General features: G+C 53.9%; 1 long non-coding RNA gene across 2 annotated transcripts; it reads left to right on the top strand.

Annotated features, from left to right (window-relative positions):
- Positions 1 to 115: 115 nt before the first annotated feature.
- Positions 116 to 5,117, top strand: LOC143686910 (uncharacterized). 2 transcript variants are annotated; one of them, XR_013177291.1, is made up of 3 exons: positions 116 to 384; positions 3,509 to 3,611; positions 4,119 to 5,117. It is a non-coding gene; the product is annotated as an uncharacterized LOC143686910 (long non-coding RNA). The 2 variants fall into 2 exon arrangements; XR_013177292.1 differs by lacking the exon at positions 116 to 384 and adding an exon at positions 1,056 to 1,864.
- The last annotated feature ends 10,891 nt before the right edge of the window (positions 5,118 to 16,008 follow it).

The raw sequence follows: 16,008 nt of genomic DNA, 5'->3' as shown, positions 1-16,008 counted from the left end.
GGCTTGGTGGGCCCGCGCGCAGCCGGCTGGTCCTGACCGCGGCGAGCGGGGCGGGGCGTGGGCGGGGCTGCGTGGTGGGGCGGGGAGGAGGGCGGGGCACGGCCCGCCTCCCATTCCATCCCCGCCCCCGGCGCCCTGCGGTCCTGCCCACGCGCGGCCGCGGGCGCGTTAACTGAGCCCCAACTTCGTGCCAGGCGCGCGTGGCCTCTGAGGCCGTCGTCAACCCCTTTTCACCGAGGAGGATGCGAGGCGCCTGGCGGGGTGCGCGGAGGTCTGGGGAGCTGGGGCTCCTGGCCCAGCCCGCAGGAGGAGTCCGCTGCGCTCCGTGTCCCGTCGCCCGTCGGAGGCCCGGCCTGCGGAAGGCTGCCCTGGAGCGTGGAGAAGGTTGAAGGCGCCCAGAGAGGGGAGCCGCCTGCGTCGGAAAATGAGGGGCGCTTGCGAGGGGGAGGGGGTTTGAGTAGATAGCTTGAGGCTGAGCGGGACTGGAGGCGGCGGGAGGAGAAGAGGGGGCGACAGGGGCTGGGTGCGCGCTGGGAGCTCTGTGCAGCCTGCTGGCAGCCTAGGGGCTGAGTTCTTGGACCGGGACGTGCCCGCAGCTGGTGGGGGCGGGAGAAGGAGCAGAGGCCCCCAGGTCAGGTGCTGGGAGCCTTCCTCACGTCGTCTATCTGTGGCCACCCCAGGGAGGTGACCGCCTCTTAAAGTGGGGCGCCCTTCCCTCCAAAGTCCTGCGAGACCTGGGGGTGCCCCCACCCACGCCACCCCCATTGGCCGTGTGGCCTCGGCAAGTCCCATGGCCTGCCCAGCTCTGCGCCCGGGCAGCCTCTCGTATAAATCGACAGGATCGGATGGTGGCTGTGCCGGTCAGATGAAGAATGCCTGTGAAATGTCCAGCATAATGTGGCAAAATCATGGCTAGTGAGTCTTGCCAAAGACTTGTGCTGTTCCTGTTTGAATTTTTGCAAAATAAAAACGTACGTGTGGCAGGGTCCCAGTCTAGCCTGCATAGAATACAGAAACGGATCCCAGTGGCAAACGGGGGGTGGGGGTGGGGGCGGGCAATTAAGAGGCGTCCTACTTTTAATTTTCATTGTAAGCCCTTTTGTTGCTCTTGGATTTGGTATTGTGTGCACGCACAACTTATTTTAAAATAATTTTTAAAGTAATGCCTGTGGATGGATGGGCTGAGGTAGCACAACATTGTAAATTTGATAAACCCACAGAATGGTGTGCTTGGGACTGCTTGAGATGGGAAGGTTTAGGTTGTATGTATGTTACCAGAATTAAAAAACAAAAACAAAACAAACAAAAAACAGTCACTAAAGGGACAATGACATAAAATGCAATGCATGATCCTCGACCTGGAGGAGTAAAGACTCAAAAGGACATTATTGGGACATGAAAAAATTGGGATATAGACTGAAAGTTTTATATCAGTGTTAAATTTCTTGAACCATAAGTGCATTGGAGGGTGTTGCAGAAGTGAACATCCTTTTCTCAGTAATTGCACATGGAACGTTTTGTGTTCAAGGAGAATGATGTATGCAACAAACTCTCAAATATTTAGAAAATAGATGGATAAATAGATATGTAGACTGGATAGGTGGATAGATGATGGATGGATAAATCTGTAGGTAGAACAGACAATACAGCAAATGTAGCAAAATGTCAAAATTGGTGGATCTGGGTATCTGGGGGGGGTAAGTTGTTGGAGTTAGTCATGTGGGTTTTGTGTTATTTTTGTAACTGTCCTGTAAATTTGAAGTGATTACAAACTAAAAAGATTAATGGAAAGAAATCCTACCAATGCTTCACGGCCACTCGAAGACCATCTGCCTTCAGAAAATACCCTGCATGTTCTGCTGAGGTCAGTAGACCCGGTTCAGCTTGTGTCTTAACTGGGGAGATCAGCAGTGAGGTCATAAAAAAAGAGTCTGGTTGAGCCAGTCAGAGGAGCAGGTAGAAGTAGAGACAGGAGGTAAGTAGGCTCGAGCCAGGGTGCCATGGGGGCCCAGACCAGATGCACCAAGCCCACGGGCGGCTTCAGGGAAGGCTCCCTGGAGGAGGTGGTGCCTGGGCTGAGACTGGAAAGCCAAGCAAGATCCAGCCGGGAAAAGAAACAAGGGTGTTGCAGAAAGAGGCTCAGGCGCTTGAAACCGAAGACTGTGTTAACAAAGCCACCTCAGTGTTACTAGATGGCAGAGAGGAGAAGGGGGAGGGAAGCACCGAACTAAGAGAGCAGCTGGGAGGGTTGGACAGGGTGGGAATTGAGGGTTTAGCACGTGCTGGGTGAACAGATCCACCATTACAGATTAAAGCTCAACCTCCGTGTGCCTGCTGCAATGAATGGTTGGATTTAATTGGCTGGTAGCTTAAACAAGAGAGCTCAACGTAGGGCAGCCCAAACAGCTCAGCATACCTCATCTCAGCACTCACAGCTCAACCCAGGCCTTTGGAAATGCAGAAAAGAATCACCCAGAGGCCTGGAAAGAAAGCCAGCAGAGATTACCCTGTGCCTTCCCATGTAAGAAAGAATCTCAGTTGAAAGTTAGCTGCCTTTCCTCTGAAGAACTATACATTTTTAACTAAATAAATCCCCTTTTATAAAAGCCAAAAAAAAAAAAAAAAAAAAGCTCAACCTCTTCAGAGTTAGATATTGGTGGTGGTGTTATTATTTCATCTCCAAAGAACTTGCCCCCTGGGGTCACAATTACAGACCCTGTGAGTGGGGGTTCAACCCTGCGCCAGAGCTGCCTGCCTGCCTGGGCAATGGGAGCCATGGACTTCACATTTTTTAGATTTGCACTTAAATAAGGGCAGTTGGTCTGGAGAATGAGTCAGAGGAGGCGAGACTGGAAGCCGGGTCCATCAGGAAACTGCTAGGATAGCTCAGGAAGAGGTGCAGGCAGAGCAAGGGGGCATGAGAGCAAGGCGTTGGAGTTCACCGGTCACTGTGCAGCGATCCCTAATTTGATTGGACCACAAGCCACGTGAGAGCAGAGCTGCCTTGGCCACTGCCGTAGAGCCAGGGCCTGGCTCCTGTTAGGTGCGCAACAAATGCATGCCGAATGAAAGAGGGAAGGCGCACTGTCCTGCCTTGTATTGCAGCCCATCCACCCACCAGATTAGAAAGCCCATGCAGACAGGCCCTGTGTCTTACAGGTGGGTCTCCTTTCCAGGGCCTCGAACAGTGCTTTGCACAAGGTTAAGTGCTTACCACATGTAAGGAAACATTCGCAGAGCTGTACAGTTAAGTTGTGTTCACTTTATTATCTATAATGTGTATCTCAGACAAGCAAACAAGAAAAGGCCCCTTGGATGGGACCCAGGTAACTCCCGTTTCCTGGATTCAGGTGCCTCCGTGGGAAGACTTCCCAGCATGCTACGACATGGAATTATAGCACACTACACAGACACACACACACACAAGTATCCCCTCCCAGGTCAGGATATACAGAACTCCTCACCTCGGCCACCCCAGGTAACCCCTCTTTTTTCTCTATCGTGATAGCATCGTCTTATCTGGTCTTGAGTTGTACGCAAGTGGAATCCTGCAGGCCCTGCACTCTGGTGTTTGGCTTCCTTCGCTCGTCGGTGCCTGTGAGTGCAGCGTGGTGAGTGCATCCATGCCTCGGCATTCCTACTGGGGCCCGGTGCCGACCTTCACAGGCCCGGCACCCATCAGGGCTGCCTCCCGCCCTTGCCATACGGATAAAGCCGCCGTGCACGTCCTTGCGTCTTATTGTGGACATAGCACTTGATCCTTCTGGGAACCCCCAAAGGGGGCTGCAGGGCTGCGGGGCTGGCTTATGTCTGACTTTCTAAACAACTGCCAGGGAGGTCTCCAGACTGAGGACTGTCCAGCGTGCACAGCAGGCATCCTCCCTCCTGCCCTCTTCCAGCTCCTCCTCCTCCTCCTTTTCCTTCTCCTCTTCCCCTGACCTCAGGCTTCCCAGGGCTGTTTTCCAAACTTGCTGCATAAGATTCACTTGGGGAATGTGTTTAGTAGACGTAGTTTCCCAGGACCTCCCATGGAAATCCCAAATTGGCATCTCTGTTGGAGCTCAGGAATGGATTGTATTTGTGTTTTTTAATGTGTGCCTTGTTTTTCTTGACTTTAGGCAAGTTTGGGGACAGGATGGAGCACTGATTCTGCATCTCAGCCACATGGAGGCATTAACTCTGGCAATTACTAAAAAATCTTACTCCCAGAAATTCTAATTTGATTGGCAGTTTTCCAAGCTCCTCAGGTGGCTCTCATGTCCTTGCAGGCTTGAGGACCACTGGTTAAGGAAGGATGGAAAAAAGGTAAAGATTGAGGTCAGAACAAACTGGGATAATCCAACTAGCATTCCCCGTCTCAGCTGACTACTGCTGCCTAACAAACATCTCCCACCCCAAGCAAGCACAGTCAGGTGGTGGCTTGTGCTGGAGTCATCTGGAGGCCAGCCCAGGGCCTGGGACAGCTGGCTCCTTGCCCTTGCTGCACTCTCAAGGCCTCTCCTTCCCAGAAGGCCTCTCCACATGGTCACTGCACATGGACTCCTACATGGCATCTCAGGGGCCCCAACATCAAGGGTTCCAAAGCCAGGCCTGGAACTGGCCCAGCTTCCTTTCCAGCCTGTTCGATTAGTAGACGCGAGCCTCAAGGTGGGAGGGGCCGCCCTGGGCTGTGGACCCCAGGGTAAGGTTCATGGGGCTGTCTCTGAGACTAGCTGCCATACCTAGCATCTACTTAGAGAGTTTTTGTGAATGCTAAGTCCGTACATGTGATGTGTTTGGAACAGTACCTGAAGCAGGCACCTTTGGCATCTTTCTCACTATATACCAGCACTGGCTCAGTTTCTCCTCTATGGTCTATGCCAGGGGGAGGCAATTTTTTTTTTTTCTGTAAAGAACCAGATAGTAAATAGTTCAGACTTTGCAGCAACTACTCAACTCTGCCATTGCCATGTAGACAACACCTAAATGAATGAGCATGGCTGTATTCAAATAAAAAAATCGAAGTCTAATTGTGATGATAAAAAACAGTATTTATTCCTTCTGGCCTCCAGCGTTCTGGAGCAGCTAGAAGGAAAACTGAGATCTGTCCTGTGACTACTTGAAGAATGCTTTGAAAACTATGGGTTTTTTTTCTTTGCTTTGTATATATGTTATATTTCATAATTAAAAAGCATTAAAAAAACAACTTTGTTGACAGTGATTAGTGGTGGGCCAGATTGGCCATCAGATACTAGCTCGCCTCCCTTTGGGCTGGCCATCTCTCTGGGCTCCCCCCTTTTCCTGGCCATTCCCAGTCTTGGAGGGGAAGGTCTCCCGCATCTTGTTCCAGCTCCTCTGGCCCTGACGCCGCAAGCTGGGGGCTGGGTGCCCTCCTATCATCTCCCTAAACCTGACTGTGACCAGCTCTCTAAGTTTCCCAGCTGCTAAAACAAAGACCACACAATGGGGTTGACTTAACCAAGGGGAATTCATTGGCTCACGGTTTTGGGGCTAGAAGTGCAAAGTTGAGGCACCAGCAAGGTGCTGCTTTCTCCCCAGAGACCGTGTCCTTCTGGGGTCAGCTACTGCGGCCCTGGTCCTGGGCTTTCCATCGCAGGGCCCCGCATGTGGCGGCCTCCTCGCCTTTCTCTTCGGGTCCCCCTGCCTTCAGCGTCTGCTCCTCCTGGCTCTGTCCCCATGAAGCCTCTAGTAGCTGGATCAATGCCCCCTCATTCCGTGGGGCCGCACCAGAACGAAAAATCATCTTCGAAAGATCCTGTTGTTGGGGGGTTCACACCCTCAGGAACGGATAAGATTAGGGGCATGCTTTCCTCCTGGGGTACAGAACCCAACCCACGTGAGGTCAGCACTGGCAGTGCCAAGTGACTCCCAAGGGGGCTTCCTTACTTCCCTCCCCTGTACTCCGTCAGCACCCCCCACAGCCACCCCATATAAGCATGTGCTTCCATTGAAATGGTATAGGTGCAGCTGGAGAAAAGTCTCCTAGCCCTCCCTGATTGCCACAGCAGCTTGGAGAAGAGAAAACTGAGGCCCATGGAAGATAAGTGATTTACTCAAGGTCATACGACCCTGAAGAAACGGTAGAGCGGGCTTAAATGTGGGCAGCCTCTTCACGACGGCTGCCCCACGCCACCCCCGTGGCTGGCAGCTCAGCCAGGTATGAGACACGCGCGCCGAGGCCCCTTCCAGCGCTGACCCCACTGCTTCCCTGGGCAGGACCTGATGACCATCGTCCTCTGGGACGTGCTGAGAAAGGCCACCACGCAGCGGCCATCTGAGGGCCACCGGTGGGCAAGGCAGCTGTTCTAGTAAACGTGACCCGTGCGGAACCCTGGGGCCTAGCACTGCTGCTTCCAGAAAGATCGTCTGTAGAACTGACCCCATGGGAGTACCGTGTACAAGGACGTGTGCTTGCGTCCTTGCTCACGGGAGCTGAAAGCTGGAGACGCTCCACCAGCTGCTCCTCGGTGGCTCAGATAAATAAACGATGAGCCTGGGGTGCAGGGCAGCACCGCGACGCTGCCAGGAAGGACGCGGCTGACTCTCTGCAGTGGGTTGCAAAGGGAGGATGAGCTAGTGGGAAAATGGTGTGTATTGTGGCATCTGATTCCTGTGTGAAATAAATCTGTATCTGCAATACACGCAGTATTTGTGTGGAAAAAGCCTTGGCGGCATGTCGGCAAACTTCTCTGTAATTGATACTGGGTGGTGAGATAATGTGAACTCTCACCTAAGCTATAGATTTACAATTGTGTTTAAGTCTTAAACACATTCGTTTCTTTAATGCTGTAGATATATTGGTGGTTGAATCGTGTACCCCACGAAGGACATGTTCACGTCTTCCTCGGGGTTCCTGGGAGCGAGACCCCATTTGTAGATAGGACCTTTGTGGGTGTTGTATTTGTTAAAGTGAGCGCTCATCCGTGACTGGGGACTTCAGAGGCCCTGTTGGGATGAGGCCAAGTTGAGTCGGCCTGACCTGAGTCCCTGTGACTGGAGGCTGTGAACGCAAAGGAAAGTGAGGCGCAGAAGTCCCCGGGAGCCGAGGTCAGCAGAGGTCAGCTCAAGGATTGCGGGTTCCCGGGCAGCGCCAGAAAGTGCTGACTGGGGAGACAGCAGGCCCTGCGTCTGTGTTCGGCTCTGGCCTCCTAAACTGACAGGGCGAAAGCTCCTGCTGCTTAAGCTGGCCCACGGGTGGCACTTGTCCCAGCAACCCCGGCACGCTGAGACGAGAGACCACACCGTGAAGCTGGCGAGCCCACAGCGTGTGGGGTCTCGTTTCGGCCCTGCCCCCACCCGTCCCGTCTGCTCATGTGTTTGGAAGCCAATCCCAGAGCCATATCATTTCTTCCATAAATACTGCGGTGAGTGTCTCTAAAAGATAAGAACTCTATGTTAAAAAAAAAAAAAACACCTCAATACCATTATCACAACTAAAAAAACAATAATTCTTTAGCATAATCAAACGTCCAGTAAATAATTGCCAACTCTCTCATAAAAACATGAATTATTTTTGTTACAAGAAAAATAAAGGTCACAATAGAAAAAAATATCCACACAGAGGGTAGGTTAGTACAGCTCTCCGGGAGGTTTGTTTATTGATACTTATCAAAAGCCCCAAAAATGTGCTTATCTTGTGACCAGCCATCCCAATCTATGAATATCTTCTAAGAAAAATAAAAAGAAAGAAATACAAAATAGTGTTTACCAGAGTGTAGTGGTGCATGTAACAGAGAAGGTGCTCAGAAATACTTGGTTGGATTTGAAGTTGATTGCAGCTTTACATGTAAAAGGGAAAACCAAACGCAACGGAAGGAAATGTATGGCACCAGGGGACTGCGTAAACAGACGGCACTACAAAACAGACTGTGATTTTGTCATTTAAAAGCAGGTTGTAATAATTCGTGTAGATACTCGCCCCCCATCAGGAGGTGGAACTTAATTCTCCTCTCCCTGAATGTAGGCTGGACTTAATGATCTGCTTCCAAAGACAGGAGTACAGAACAGGGGAAAGAGCTGTGCAGTCACAGAAGGCTGGCATGTGCTCCTTCCTCAGATGCTCCAGGTGAGCTCGGCAGTAATGAGTCCCGGGGCTCCAGGTCTCCCCTGGAATAACGAAGGGCACTGTGACGGGGAAGTGCTGGGGTCAGCTCGGCCAGGTGACGTGCACAGCTGCATGGTCAGGCGAGCCCCGGCCTGACTGTCTGGCTCGTGGACAAACCGGAAGGCTGGTGTGTTACATCACCCATCCGTCGCTGGCAGCTGTGGTTGATCACATCTGCAAACAACAAAGCCGTCGCCCACAACAAGATAATCCAATCAGCTGAAGCCTTTTAAGGAAGAAGAGAGAATTTTTCACTGCGTCTTCAGCCCTGAGCCTCTCCTGCCAAGTCCAGACCCTTCCTTGGAGCCTCCGGCTTCACCTCCTGCTCTGCGGTTTCTGTACCCTTCCATTCCCACAGTTGGTGAGACCCCTTTATGCAGCTCCTGTTTGCAGCTCTCTCCTGTGGGTTCCATGTCTCTGGAGAACCCTAAACTTACACAGTGCTTTGCTTAGCAAACCTTTAACCCCCAGACTCACTAGGAGAAGAAAATCAGACAAACCCAGATTGAGGCCATTCTACTAAACACCGAAGCAGCACCGTCCCACATGGCCACGGTAAACAAAGCAAGACTCGGAAACTGTCGGAGGCCAGGGGGCACTCGGGGAAATGACACTAAATGTAAGGGGTCCCAGAGCAAATCCTGGAACCAAAAAAAGGGCATTGTGGGAGAACTGGTGAAATCCCGATAATGCCTGGATTTAGTTCATAATATTTTACTCCTGTTGGTTTTCAGTTTTGGCAAAGGTACCACAGTTCTGTAAGATGCTGCTCCGGGGTACGCTGGGGGTCTCTTGGAGCTCTCTGTGGCTTTTCTAAGAGCACTCAGAAGCAAAAAATCTCAGTGTGTAAATATTTGTTATCCTGGACATGTAGTCATGATATGTTCAAGGGAGATGTCTGAATGATCGCTTACAGTTTTTTTAATGCAATTTTATTGAGATATAGTATATATTCACATACCATATGTGGTAGTTAGATTCAGTTGTCAACTTGGCCAGGTGAAGGCACCTAGTACTGTGGCTGAGGACATGAGCCAATGGTACATGAACCTCATCTGTTGCTCATTACATCTGCAGTCGGCTAGGAGGCGTGCCTGCTGCAATGAATGACGTTTGACTTAATTGGTTGGTGCTTAAATGAGAGACTCAACGTAGCACAGCCCAAGCAGCTTGGCATTCCTCATCTCAGCACTCACAGCTCAGCCCAGGCCTTTGGAGATGCAGAAAGGAATCACCCCGGGGAAAGTTGTTGGAACCCAGAGGCCTGGAGAGAAGGCCAGCAGAGATCGCCCTGTGCCTTCCCAGGTAAGAAAGAACCTCAGTGGAAAGTTAGCTGCCTTTCCTCTGAAGAACTAACAAAATAAATCCCCTTTTATTGAAATCCAGTCCGTCTCTGGTGTGCTGCATTCCGGCAGCTACCAAACTAGAACACCATATAATCATCCAGTCTACAATCAGCGGATCGTAGTACCATCACATAGCAGTGCGTCCGTCATCACAATCTATCGTTGAACTTTTTCATTACTTAAAAAAATAAAAATAAAAGGAAAAGTGAACACCCGAAACATTCCATCCTTATTCCCCCTATTATTTTTTTTTCTTTTTTTTTTCCTTACTCTTCTGTCCACACACTGGATGAAAGAATGTCAGTCACAAGGTTCCACAATTACATGGAGACCTGTGGCCTTTTACCGAGTAACTATGCACGGGGGAAAAGGAAATGATCAGACATTTGCAGGATTATTAGACACTGGCTCAGAAGGGACATTTACTCCAGGACACCCAAAATGTCACTGTGGTCCACCTTAAAATCTGTACAGTTACACACTCATCATCAAGCATCACGGCTACTGGAACACAGCTCAGCAGTTTTAGGTATTTCCCTCTAGCCACTCAAATATACCAAAAACTGAAAAGGAATAGCTATATAATGCATAAGAATAACCTCCAGGATAATCTCTTGACTGTGTGGAATCTCTCAGCCACTGAAACTGTATTTTGTCTCTTTTCTCTCTCCCACCTTTTGGTCAAGAAGGCTTTCTCAATCCCTTGATTCCGGGTCCCAGCTTATCCCAGGATTTCTGTCCCATGTTTCCAAGGAGATTTACACCCCTGGGAGTCATGTCCCATGTCAGGGGAGGGCAGTGAGTTCACCTGTCTTGTCGGCTTAGAGCAAGAGGCCACATCTGAGCAGCAAAAGAGGTTCCCTGGGGGTGACTCATTGCCTACAGTTTTGCTGAATGAGCCTCGTTTGTAAAATAATCATATAATGTGGTAATAGGGTTTGTGTATGTGCTCCTGTGGTTGTGTGCATGCATACACACACGTGAGAAAAGGCACACACCTTCCAAGGGACACAGGTTCAGTGGCCCCAGGGGCCGGCAGGTGAGGACTCAGTGGCCTTGGTGGGCTCGAGCTCCCTCTCAAATGGCTAGGACTTCTTGGCCCCTGCTCAGTGCTGTCCTGCCAGTGTTGGAACCAGTCCGGCAGCTCTAACTTCTCAACAGAAACCAGAAATCCAGGTTGTTATGCAAAACCAGGCCCTCTGGGCTGCATCGGGGGTGGGGTGGGCAGCCGGCCTGGGTCACATGGCCAGGGACAGCAGGCTGGGACCCAGGAAGCTGGCCCACAGGCTACCCCAGCCACCAGTTGGCCTGTCCCCACCTGGGCCGTCACCTGATGCCGGCTGCACTTCGCGCATGTGTGGGTGACCGCGCCTTGGGGCTCCGAGGTGCATACCTGTTTCCCTGTGATTGTCCACATTGTGTGTGTGTGTATGTGTGTGTGTGCACGCGCATGAGGGCACCCAGGGTCTGCATCTGCGTGTGTGCCTGTGTGCAGGGGTTAACTCTGCCTCGTTCACCATCAGCCCAGCACCTCAGGACTTCCGAGCTGGCTGCAGTGTGCACACAAACACATACACACACGCACGCACACACGCACATGTACATGTGCATACAAACGCACACACAGCAGCCCCCCTTCAGCCTCGTAGCTGCTGCAGATGTGCGACTGCCCGCGAGGTGGCTGGGCAGGCTGGAGTGAAGGACACAGGGAGCATCACGTCTTAGGGCCAAAGGGATCCCCAGAGATCCTCAAATCCAGTCCTCTATTTGTCAGATGAGAACATTGAGCCCAGAGAGGGTGAGACCCTAACCTGAGGTCACACAGCAAGTTCCCAGAGAACAAGCATTCCTTTCAGAGAAAGCAATAACACAGGTTCATTTATGCATTCATCCAGCAGATACACCTTGAGCACCCACTCTCTGCCAGACCAGGTCTGAGCCCTGCGGTTTCAGCAGTGGATGGGCCGGACGTGCCCCTACCCTTAAGGTGCTTATCCTAGTCAAATGGACAGACATAAGCAAAGAAATAAGATGACACCACATCACACTAAGGGCTAGAAAATAAAATCACACTATGTGACTTGTTAGGGTTGCTCTGTCCCTGTTCAATTGGGTACCTCTGGCTCTTTAACTTTCAATTAATTAAAATGAAATGAGGTGAAATGAAAACCACAGCTCCTCAGTCACAGCAGGCACACGTGTGGTGGACAGCCGCCCTGGGGACAGCGCAGATGGAGAGCGTCCCTCCCTTCTCTGTGGGAGGTCCTGCTGGGCAGGGCCAGTGTAGAGAGCGTGGAGGGTTGGAGGCATTAGGTGGCCCAGCAAGGGGACCTGTGAGCCATCACAGTGAGAAGGCCCTGACAATGTGAGGATGGGAGATATGATGCTGTTCCACCTGCAGGGAACAGCAGGTGCAAAGTGTCCAAGATAGGAGTCAACTTGGAACATTCCAGGGACAGAAAGGAAGCCAGGAGAGCAAAGGTGGGGACGGCAAAGGGGGCGTTTAGGCCTTGATAAGAGTTTCTGCTTTACTTTACAGGCATTAGGAAGCCATGGGGGAGAGGGCAGTGTAAGCAAGGAATTGGCGTGGTTTTTCCACTACCATGCGGGGAATGGATTCATGACAGGAGGGAGACCTGGGGAGGATGTCACTGTGTCACAGAGAGGAAGGCGGACTGGGACCCAGGTGGTATGGTGCAGGAGGAGAGCTACCCATATGCCCCAACCTCGGAGTCCTGGATCAAGCCGTGCCTGAAGCTATCACGCTCCACCACCGAGCTCCCTCCTTCCTGCCTCAGTGACTGGGCCCCAATTTGAACACAACTTCATCAGGTGTGAGGTCCACCTGGGGCTGCTGAGATAAGCCCACCTAGATTCCTTGGATTCGGCAAAGATGCTTTAGGTCATTCAGGACTTCACTAACTGTCCCTGCCAAGCTGGTTTCCTCAGTGCTGCTGAGAGGAGGCAGGAGGTGTCAGCTGCTCTTGGTCCCAAGACTGTGAGAAGGCCTGGCTGGGGCTGCAGGTGCAGCTGAACGGACTTCAGTTAGGACTTAGGAAGAACTTCCTCTAAAAAAAAAAGAGGCCAATACCACAGCCATGCTTGGCTGGAGGAGGGGCTCTCTTAGGGCCCAAAGAATGAAACAGGTCACTGACTCCCAGGTGGACTCCACGCAAGCCTCTGCTGCTCCCCGGTGCGCCCAGCCCTTTGCTGCCTTGGGGCCTTTGCACTTGCAATTCTCTCTGCCCGGCATGCTTTCCCAGGCTTCCCAGGGATGGCTCCTTCTCTACCTGCAGGTCTCGGCTCGAAACTCGCCTCCTTGGAGAGGGTGTGATGCCTTCTCAGCCTTGTCACAGTTGGAACCATTGTGTTCATTTGCCCATGGGTCCTGTCACTGGGACGTCAGCTCCAGGCAGTCTGCACCCACGATGCCTAAACAGGGCCTGGCATGGGGTACAGGCTGCCACCATCTCTGTGGGTGCTGCCTTGCTTCACGATCCTGTTGCACCCTCCCCTCGCCCCAGAGGAGGGCACCCATTCTGTGGATTAGGTTGTCAGCCCAGAGAGGTGCTGCTGCTTACCTGAGGTTGCACAGCAGGCAGGGATGTCGCCAGCAGGGGCAGCTGGGAGAGGGCTGTGGCCACACTGCCTCTCTGCACGTCCATCCATGGGACACCTGCTTCGTCCGCCAGGCCCCACCTGGGTGACCATCTGAGCAGCCACCCTCTCTCCCAGGCCCCGGTGTCCTCAAAAGCAGCAGCCCTTTGGGACCGCTGGGCTGCATTGCCCAGCGGTCAGCCCTGCCGGCCGGAACCCGCAGAGCCCAGCCTGTCCCTCCCGGATGCACGAGGCTGTGCCCTGACGTCAGCACCTGGGTGGACGGGACCACGTTTTGGATGAACGTGGCATGTTGTTAGGCAGGATTGTGCCCCGACTGGGTGTTGCTGGGCCGGGGGGGAGGGGGCGTGGGGAGCATGGGGGGCAGGTTGAGGTAGTACCGGGCCGGGGCTCGGTAGGGGGGGGGTTGAGGTGCCGCCGAGTCCCAGAGCGGAGCCGGGTGCTGGTCAGAGCAGCCCCCAGACCTGACTCTCGGCCCACGTGCACGTGTGACTTTTGCAATGAGGAGAAACACGAAGTCTGCGCTATAAAAATCGCGTGCCGGCTATATCTAAGCACTTACCGACTCGCTCATCTCACCCTGCAGCAGCCCTGCCCGGGGCTGTTACCGCCCAGGCGCCCGCTGCATTCCCCTTGCTCTCTCGGGGTCCGCGGGGCGGCGGGGGGGGGGGGGCGCGGGCTGAGTGTGCGGACCCCAGCACGTGCCCCGGGCACAGCCTCCCCAAGAAGGGGAGGGGCTGGGAGAGTCACGTGCCGTCCGCGAAGGCCCAGTGGCCTCTGAGCCCTGCTTGGTGGATGGCGGCGGGCACGGCCGTCCCCTCTGCTCCTGCGCCAACACCGGTCCGCTCACCTGTGCTGAGGCCGCCGCGGCCCGGAACCCGCATGACCAGCGGTTACTATTGGTAACGAGACCCCCGCAGCTGGCCTTGACCTGTGTCCTCACCCGGGTTTAGGCTGCAGCCGGGGACAGAGGTCGGCAGACCCCTTCCCATCACCCCGCCCCCCCGCCCTGCTCACCCACGGAGGCTGGGCCCAGGGCTGTGGAACGGGGCCTTCCTTTGCGGGGTGCCCACCCCTCTGCGGGCCAAGTCCCTCATGTGCACGCCTGGCTCCTCTCCCCCCAACTGGACTTCTGGGGTCACCTCCTCAACCAACCCCTTGACAGCACCCAGATCCTTGCCTCAGCGGGCCCCCAACTGAGAGAGCGGCCGGGTGCCCACGGGGTGACGGCAAACCAGAGGGAGGGATAACTGGCTGGGGGGGTCGGCTGTCCTACAGGCAGCGAGGGGAGAAGCCGGCACTCTTCCAGAAGGTTCTGCAGGGAGTGGGCCTCAGGGAAAGCTGCCGGTGGCCCCCTGGCTCGGGAGTCCCTCAGATGGCTGCAGCATTAAGGGAAGGGGGCAGCCCACAGCTGGACCTTCCATGGGTCCTGGCCTCCATGAGACCAGTTCCCTGACACACCAGGGCGTGCAGGGGGTACCCAGGGCAGGTGCTAACAGATCACCCCTCAAGGGAGGGGGTGCAGAGGGTACCCCCAGAACAGGTGACTCCAGAGCACCCCTGGGGGAGGTGCAGGTGCCCTGCAGCCCCACCTGCCCCCACTCCCAGGTGGCCCACAGCCCCCCATGGCAGGTGAGAGCCCCAATGACCATGTGGCCCCCCATGGACTCAAAGGCCTGCCTCTGACCTCCCTTCGCAGTACCTGCCTCCCACAGTGACCATGGCCGGCGGCCCCTCTCCCTGCCTGCATTGACCCCCTGAGCTCGGTTCTGGGGTCTCCGGGCTGGGCAGGCGAGGCCCAGGCGTCTGGGGGACGCGCAGGACACCGTCGAGGCCCCGGATGCTCTTGCCCCCCAAACTCGGCCTCGGTGGCAATGCCGCAGGATGGCGGGAGCAGCTGCTGTTCACAAACCGCGGGCCTGGCGTGTGTCGTGGACACACTCACACTCACTCATGCTCATGCACACACACACTCACCATGTGCTCCACTCATCCGCACTCACATGCACACACCCAGGCCCTAGGACGCCCACACTGCAGGGTGCAGGCTCCCGGGAGGGCTGTGGGGGCCGGAGGTCCCGGGCTGCCGGCGAGAGCTTCGCATAGACCCGGGGCCGGGCTTGCTCCCAAAACTGAGTGTCCAAACACGGGACATTGTAGTGAGAAGGAACGTCACGTGGTGTGGCAGACACATGGCACACTGGAAAAGGAGAGCACAGCCCCAGGAGGATCCCAGCCTGTGAGCTGCTCGCGAGCCCTCAGGGAGGGAGACGTGCCCTGGGGGACGGGCAGAATTGTTTTTGAAGTATAGTGTAAAAAATATCTTTATGGCGCTGTAATTCATGTCCTGTAAAATCCACCCGTTTAAAGCACACCCGTCAATTGCCCGCAGGGCCTCCGGGCCTGGCGGCTGCCACCACCAGCAAACTTAAAGCCCGCTCCGGCCCCTACAGGACACCCCACGCCCCCCCAGAACAGCCGCCCCCGCCCGCTTTTCCGTCTGCAGATGTGTCTCTTCTGGACCTTTCGCCTACACAGAATCCTACGATGTTTGTCGTTCTGTGTCACTCAGCTTCCACGGTTTTTCCCCATCGCCGCACAGATCAGAGCTTCTTTCCTTTTTATGGCCAAAACATATCCCGGGCTCGGTTTGTTTAACCGTTTGTCCGTTGGTGTGTAATACAGTTACACACCAACTTTGGTTTTTCTAAAAAAAGATCTGAAGTAAACATGGCAAAATGTCCGTGTTGTTAAATCCAAGCTGTGAGAACACGGTTTGTTATGTTTCTTTACATTTCTCTGGGTGTTTTTGCTAATAAATATTTGGTCAATATTTCGGAGGGCACAGGGGCTGCTTCCCGCCATGGAGGGAGGCGGTGAGCGTCTGACAAACTAAAGGAAAAGAGATCTGGTGTCAAAGAAGAAAGGAGGAGGATTCTA

The sequence above is a fragment of the Tamandua tetradactyla genome, chromosome 6 (genome assembly GCF_023851605.1).
Source record: "Tamandua tetradactyla isolate mTamTet1 chromosome 6, mTamTet1.pri, whole genome shotgun sequence".
Lineage (NCBI taxonomy): Eukaryota > Metazoa > Chordata > Mammalia > Pilosa > Myrmecophagidae > Tamandua > Tamandua tetradactyla.
Note: the sequence above shows the minus strand (reverse complement) of the source record. Positions and strands in the feature narration are given on the sequence as shown.